Raw genomic sequence first — 7,634 nt, 5'->3', positions numbered from 1 at the left:
CATATATCTGCAGGGATATAAACGAGCTGATACTGGATAACACTCAAATGTTCTGTGAAAGCTGAAGTACATTTTGCAGAATATATGTAGACGAAATAAAGTCTTTGAAAGGACTTTATCCAAAATTGAAAGCAAGCTCCTACCTCTTGTTAATAAAAGCATGGAGAAAACCATCCTTTATAATGCTCAACTTACACAGAAGAAAGCAGAAAGCAGAGAAAATTAGGGCCAAATGGCATTTGAAAGTGTACCAAGGTGGGGAGAACACGGTGAGGATACTTGGACTTCATGGTTGAGGCAAAACTCTGCATTGTCTCCACTTCTTCACTCATTCTCACCACTGTCAGATTTCCAGGGAGATCTTTGCATCAACAGCCAGAGCACCTTTCCCTCAGGAGAACATGACAGTTATTCAGAGTCCTGTCCCAGAGAGGTGATGTCTCCTGTAATCAAACCTGTGTGGTGGGATGATGCCTGACAAACTTCACCAAATTTTGAAGTTTTATTTTTATTTTTCCTAGAAGCAGTCTATGTGCTTTCACAACTAGTGAAGCCTGGAGCGTGCCTCTCCGTGTGTGTCCCACTTGTGTATGCTCTTTTCAAGCAAGGATCTGCTTTCCCCCAAAGACATTGTGCTGTGAAAATCATATTATAATGAATCTGAGTTCATTCATGATGCTGACAATGATAATTTATCTGAGGTTACCTAAAAATTTCATTTATTTTAGTAATGAAGGCTATGGATTTGAAGACTATGTCATCTGCAGTGACATGTCAATAAAAATGGAAATCCAAAAATTTATTTCAGTAGAGAGAAAGAAGCAAGCAAGTAAGAAAGCACACTGTCTTTCAGGAATATTTGTAAGTATATTTGAAAATTTCTGTATTTCTAAATAGGCTCAGTAAGATTTCTCATATAAGAGAATAAGAGAAAAATACCCTGCTATGATGGACATATAAATCTGATTATGTCCACAATGAATAGCAATTGATTTTCTTAAGCAGTGGGGGAATGTCAGGAAAGAGTAGTTTCTTGTGTTTAAATTCTGGAACTATCACTCTAGGCAAGTTGTCTGATTTCCAGCACCAACCAGGAATTGTATCAGCCACTACAACAGCTGTTGTATTTAAAGCACCTTCCATTTCATTGGTTCAGTGGTTGAAAGCAAGGAGAGAACAAGATTTTAAGAAAGTGTGTAGCACAAATTTTCTGTGGGTAAAAAAGGGAGTATGGAGGCTTCACAGCATCCCATTAGCACTGCCTAGTGAAATTGTCTCCCTTGACGAGGGACATGAGGCCAAGTGCAGTTCCTCCACCTCTCCTCCATCTCTTTCCTGGCTGCCCCAGCAGAGGGACACAGCAGCAAATTTTAAATGAGCCAAATCAGGTGATAAGACAGACTAACAGCAGCACTGCTGTGAATTTATTCCACTGCAAACAGCTGATCCTGATGCCTGAATAAAGTTATTTAAATCTTGCTTCTAGATCCTTACGTAATGCTTCCAAGTGCAGTACAGCTCCACGGTCTGGTTTAGGTCTGTGAAGGGGTGGATGAAACATGTGGAGCACTCTGGTGATGACCAGCAGCCACCTCTCTGCTGGTCATTAGTGGGGGTGGATCATGCCATGCATTTGCCCTCCTTCAAATGCAGTCCTGGGCAAGAACAGTCATACCCCCCATGTTTCCAGACGTGACCTGCTGCCTGCACATCTTTCCAAGCACAACTTTCTCAGTGGCTTTGGACAGCAAATGTCCACAAATGGAGTGCTGGTGGGCACTGTGGGTTTGCTCTCCACACACACACTCTGGAGCAGGCACTGCATCTGTGTAACATTTTGTAGAACATAAATGCAGCAGAGTTTCAATTATAGGCCTTTTCCAGTGGTAGAAAGGGATAAGAAAAGTATCGTCAGGGTACAACAGTACCCACCATCCCACAGAGGACAGAATAGGGTGTGTGGGACATCCATGTCTCTGCAATCATACTTCCAATGGCTCTAAATCTCCATTTTAATTGCTCATGACACCATAAGGTGAATGTTGAAAATAAGTTACATTACTTAAATAGTGATAGATTAAAACAGCTATACAAGAGGAGACTAGAAGCTAATGCTTGGGAGGACTCAGTGTACAAGACTCTGCCCAACACTTTGAGATTGCAAGCAAACATCACCTGTCCTCTGCCAGCCACATAGTAATGTCAATTAGAAGTGCAGGGGTAGGTGGGGTTTTATGGTGTGCGAGCCCCATGGGGTGACCTGCATGAGTGGTTCTGCACCCACTCTGTCGCTGGCAGGGTGGCCTCTCACCTGGCCTCATCCCTAAGGGCTGGCTAAGTGGTGCTTCATGTGTCTCTCTAGTCTTGTGTGAAAAACCCCAGGAGCTTATAGGGAGGTTTCAAGGGAAGTGGGGTCCCCAGGCTCATGCAAGCCTGCACAGCTGGGGAGGATGGAAAGCCATTTCTCACCTCTCCTGCCATCCTGAATTATTGTCTGTGCTATCCTTTTGCTTTCTCACAGGGAATAGAGACCACCAGGAAACACATTTAAAAATCATCTGTGGCACACAGAAGGAGAAGAGAGAAAGTTGTTGGTACATTTCAGCAAGCCTCGTTAAAAACATCTCTAGGCACTACAAAGTGCATGTTATCAATATGCATATGCGATGTCTCTGAGGCAGAGTTGCCTTTAAGGTACGTATTCAGCAGGACAACATTTTCCCATGTGAGGCAAGGAACAACAGTGAATCATATGTGTAGGAGGGAAAGGCCTTCTGGCTATGTACAGTATTTATTCCCTTTTGTGTCTTGCTTCCCCCCCTCCCCTCTTTTATTAATGGCTTTTGCAATTAGTCGTAACAGGGTATTGCTAGCTGGCAGAAAGCAGTGACTTCTGCAGTCGATTCTTTGTGGGAAACTGGATGTATAGGGGAAGGAAAAGATGCTTGTGTGCTGGCTTTGCTCACTCCTCTGACCCCCGAGCAAGACCCAGCCAACACGCTATTTGTGTTCAGCACTTGCGTCCCCAGCTGAATGTCACATTACTTGACCTCACATAAGTACACATACAGATGTAGAAATGCAGAAGGTGAGGCTTGCAGTGCACACATTAAAAATTCCTACTGAAGATGTCAGCAGGAGGTCCAGAGAAGCTGGGTTAAATTTAGAGGGAATCCAAAGGAAAATTATGGCACCTTGCTCTGCCTGCAACCACAGTGGGAGTATCCAGGAGGATGTAGCTTTCTTACCATTCCTTCTTCTCTTTGCCTCACTCCCCACTTTCCCTTAGTTCAGCTACATGTAGATTTAGAGATTCCTGCTAAAGCTGAAATGTCATGATGATACTGTGTAATTATGGGAGTAGAAGTGACCTAACACATTTTAACTCTGAATAGAGTGAAAGAATTAAGAAAGAAAAATGAAAGCTGGCATCACTGAGCAGTCAGCACTATAATTTCCAAGCACTAGTAGCAAGATATCTCTGATTGGCAAGTTCTGCTGCTTTCTCCCTTTTTTTATCCTTGTTGGAAAAGCAAAGAGGCACTGACTAGAGAGGGAAGGGTAGGAAGGAATTGGGCAGGTGAAGTGAGCAGGGTAAGGCTCAAAGAAGAAGATGTGAGAGGGGTTGTAAAAGGAAATCAGAGGCAACTGCTCATGGAGGAGAAAAGAGCATCTGGAAAAGAATGGAAAGGTTTCGAGGCACCAGTGAGTGGAAATGGTTGGCAGTTTCCTGTCAGAGAGGAAAAGATGTCATTTTTTTCCTGTGGAAAATGCTGTTTTAATAACTGTCTATCAGATAATAATTCTTTGAGAATTTTCAATTTTACCTGACTCTTATTTTAGATTTGTGCTGGAGAGGAATTGTCACGCAGCTGGAAGCTGACATTTCTGTCAGGCTCTTATCATTCACGTTTTCTACCTAGAGGCAAAGAGCGTGAGATCCTTCCAATCTGGGAGCTACAGCTGGGCTGACGGGGAGGCGCTGAGCCTGGTGCTTGCTCCCAGCCATCTGCCTGCAAGCCTCACACCATGGCAATTCTCTCCCCCCAGGCAAAAGTCAGGCTGACAAGAGCCTTTCAAGACAGCAACCAGCAAATCAAATAAAGCCTTTGTTCCTTCAGACTGGAATGTTTCCCTTTTCCGCCCAAATGAGACATGGATGTACAAACAATTTTGTGAGAAAAGTCTGACTCTACAGATGACCTTAAAGAGTACAAAGGTCCTTTGGTACCTGCTTGCCTCTGCTTCCACTAGCTAAATTTCTTGACAGACCAGCTATTTTATCCCTGAATTTCACATGGTTTTAAGCAGGATGAGTTGCCCTGGGGAAAAAGACTCCCCTGTACAAGATTCTGTCCCTGGGAGTGCCCAGAAACAAGGAATATGCTTGACTTCCCGTCTGCTCTGCCTCCTCAGTGTGCCTATCACAGGCATTTACTCTGCTCTTACTGTGATTGTTGTCTAGCTGACACAATTAAGCAATGAGTAAATCTGCTACAGCCTGGCATCAGTGCTGGTGTACACATCAGGCAGTAAATTTCACTGGCTCTGTTAAGGAACATTATCCAGCCTACCTGACTCCTGCAGGGTCTGTCAGATTCTGCAGAGGGCCCCACAGACCAAAGTCTTTGAGTGGCTCACCCTGAGGGTTGCTTCCCACTGGACTGCAGCTGGAGCATCCTCTAAAAAATAATGATTTTAAGCAACTGGGGGAAAGTTTCTTCATGCCACTTGGTAAAAAAAAAAAAAAAAAAAAAAAAAAAAAAAAAAAAAACTTGATGGAGACTTTTTTTTTTTAATTCATTTCAGAATACTATGAGATCTGGGCATTGAACTTCAAGAAGGAGGCAGGCCAAGCAGAGACTGTCCAGAAGGGAGCAACAAAAATAATCTCTAGATTATCTCTAGAGGTCTAGAAAATGGGAAAGACTAACCTGACTAATTCTTCATCTCCAGAAGAGACAGCTGGAAGAGAGTATTGAGAGATATATTAAACAGGGTCTGCTGGATGAAAATATTGGGAAATAATGGATTTCACTTAAATCAAAAAATTCACATGTAATACAAGAAAAAGTCTGGAAATTATAAGGATGAGAAATGCATAGATGGGAGAATGTTCCAAATAGATATCCTAGGAGATCTTCAGGAGCAAGTCAGAGAATGATCTGTCAGAAATGGCAATTGATCCTGCCTTGGGTAGGGGGAAGGACCAGATGACTTTTTATGTCCTTTCCACCATGATGTTTGTGTGTTCTGTGCTCTTTGATGGAAAACCATGGTTTGGGTTTGCATGCTTTTCTAGACACTTACGTTGACCAGAAAGCAGATATGTAAAGGGAATCCAAACGTGTAGGTGGGAAAAAAAAAAAAAAAAAAGAAAAGAAAAAAATAATTAGAGAAAGAAAGGTAGAGGAAGTCTGGACAGCTTCAAACAAACCAAACAGACTGTCTGAACCCTTAGCAGGGCAGACTCCAGGCAGTTGCTCACTGGTTATGCTAAAGACCCAGGCGTATGCCTGAGAGTCGGATGGAAATTGGACAATTGTTATGCAGCTGAGATTGATGTATCTGCTCTTTTGGCTTTGCCTGCACTACATTTACCTGTGTTAAATAAACAAAGAAAGTGCTCTAAGTATTGCTCTAAGAGTGAATAATAAGTGGAACATTTCTTCTTTTGTTAGTAGCTTGTGTCCTTGCTTATTAAGTCTCAGGCTGAGCAGCCAAAGGGAGTGTTTGAGACATAAATGCCGCAGGGGACTCCCACTGCTGAAAGCAAAGGGCAAGCAGCTTGAAATGTGCTACTTCTATTCCTGGAAGACCATGATGATCAGAAATACAAGCTCTGTGTCCTTTATTCCCTGCCTTTTCTTCTCTTCTTCCTGCTCCTTCTCCATCCCTTTGAATAGCATTCAGGAAGTTCAAAACTCATTTGTAATGGCAAACCAGTTACTAACAGAGAAATTGTTCTTTTGTCTTTTGCTAACTAAATTAGCAGAGATCAGTTTTGGACAAACTCCTCATTTTAGTCAGTGGCAATATAAATGCTAAGATATACCCTGCTTTTCTCTCTCCCTGGGTCTTTATATTCCCTTTTCAATTCACCAAGGCTTCTATTCCTTGCAAAAATCTACAATATGAAACTATAAGAGAAATACCAAGCCTATCAAGATTCACTTGCCTTTTTAAAACCAAATCCATCTCTCATAAAAAGAAATATCCAATATTATCCAATATCCAAGACTTTGAAAAGCAACAACTTCTCACACCAGACCTTCATGTGTCTTTTAAGTCATTTACTCATTAAATCTTCCTCTGCCTTATCTAAAACTTCAGACAAAACCAAGCTCTGTTAGTCCTAGCAAGAAACAGGAGCTCCTTTTCTAAAGAATCAGGAAACACAGGGCAAAAACTCTACCCCCTTTTTACAAGTCTGTTAAGGGGTTTAGCCCTAGCACAGCTGCTGATCACAACTGCTTGCTGTCCCCCAAAGAGCCAGACACACTCTTTCAATCTCCCCCTGAGACTCCCCAGAAACTCACCAGAGTCAGTGCAGATATTGTGAAGTGCTCCCTTTGCAAAGTAATTACATGACAGAGAGCTGCTCTAATGTGGAATGAACAATGCCGTGCTTTACTTTACAACAACTCACCCCTGCAATTATTGCCAGATGTTTGCAAACGTTCTGTAAATCTCCCCTCTAACATTAACTGATCCTCCCAAATTTATTTTCATCTTTCAAAGACTGAGGGTGCTGGTTAGCTACAGCTGGCAAAAAAAAAAAAAAAAAAAAAAAAAAAAAGGGAAATCATGTAGCACTTTTGTTATTTCTGCTGTTAGTAATAGAAATGAAACCACTTGAGGTGAATAATCCCCTATAGGGAATAGGGAAGTCCACAGTACTACTGAGACACATGATAAGAATTTTATTTTCAATTCTTTTATCAAAATTATATACCTCAGCCTCAGTAATGTGAGCTGCCCTTCTATTTAGTCATGTAATTGGAAAAGTTGAAATTTCATTGCTAGTGTATGTCATAATTTTGCAAAGAATGAGAACCTATAAATTTTAGATAATGCTTATTAATGCACAGATTAAGTGTCTCAAATAAAAATTTAAGTAAATCCAATAGAGTCCTAATATACTTGTATTTGTAGGCAGCAGAATGAAATGTATTGACCACTTCATCCTTCTTTGGAACAGCTGCTGGAGGATTTACCTGCAATTACCTACTGAAAATGAAATAAAAGATTAGTAGAAATGAGATGTCACTTTGGACTTACAGCTCCTGTTGCTAGGAAACCTTAGAGTTAGCATCCTGATTAGGGCACAAATTGCTGTAACCCAGCTGAACCTTTGTCAGCATCAGTGGCTGGCAGAGCTGCAACATCTGTTTGTCTGGCCAGGGACAATGATTTCCCACTGTCATCTCCTGGTTGGCTGAACAGCCCTTTCTGATGGTGCCCCATCCAGACATCAGCTTACCAAGATACATAGCAGGGCCTGTGTAACTGAATTACACCAGTGCAATTAGATGGGTAAAAGGGAAAGACTAATGGACGAGGGAGATTAATTACGTTTAATCCCCACTAACCCCAGTATAAAACAATTCAGAGCTATCCAAGCACCCAGTGCC

General features: G+C 41.9%; 1 long non-coding RNA gene across 1 annotated transcript; it reads left to right on the top strand.

Annotated features, from left to right (window-relative positions):
• Window positions 1–495: 495 nt before the first annotated feature.
• Window positions 496–6,788, top strand: LOC135309610 (uncharacterized). The gene is made up of 3 exons (XR_010369813.1): window positions 496–861; window positions 2,522–2,694; window positions 4,810–6,788. It is a non-coding gene; the product is annotated as an uncharacterized LOC135309610 (long non-coding RNA).
• Window positions 6,789–7,634: the final 846 nt, after the last annotated feature.

Source organism: Passer domesticus, chromosome 1, assembly GCF_036417665.1.
Source record: "Passer domesticus isolate bPasDom1 chromosome 1, bPasDom1.hap1, whole genome shotgun sequence".
NCBI lineage: Eukaryota > Metazoa > Chordata > Aves > Passeriformes > Passeridae > Passer > Passer domesticus.
The sequence above is the reverse complement of the archived record's forward strand: the minus strand, read 5'-3'. Positions and strand labels throughout refer to the sequence as shown.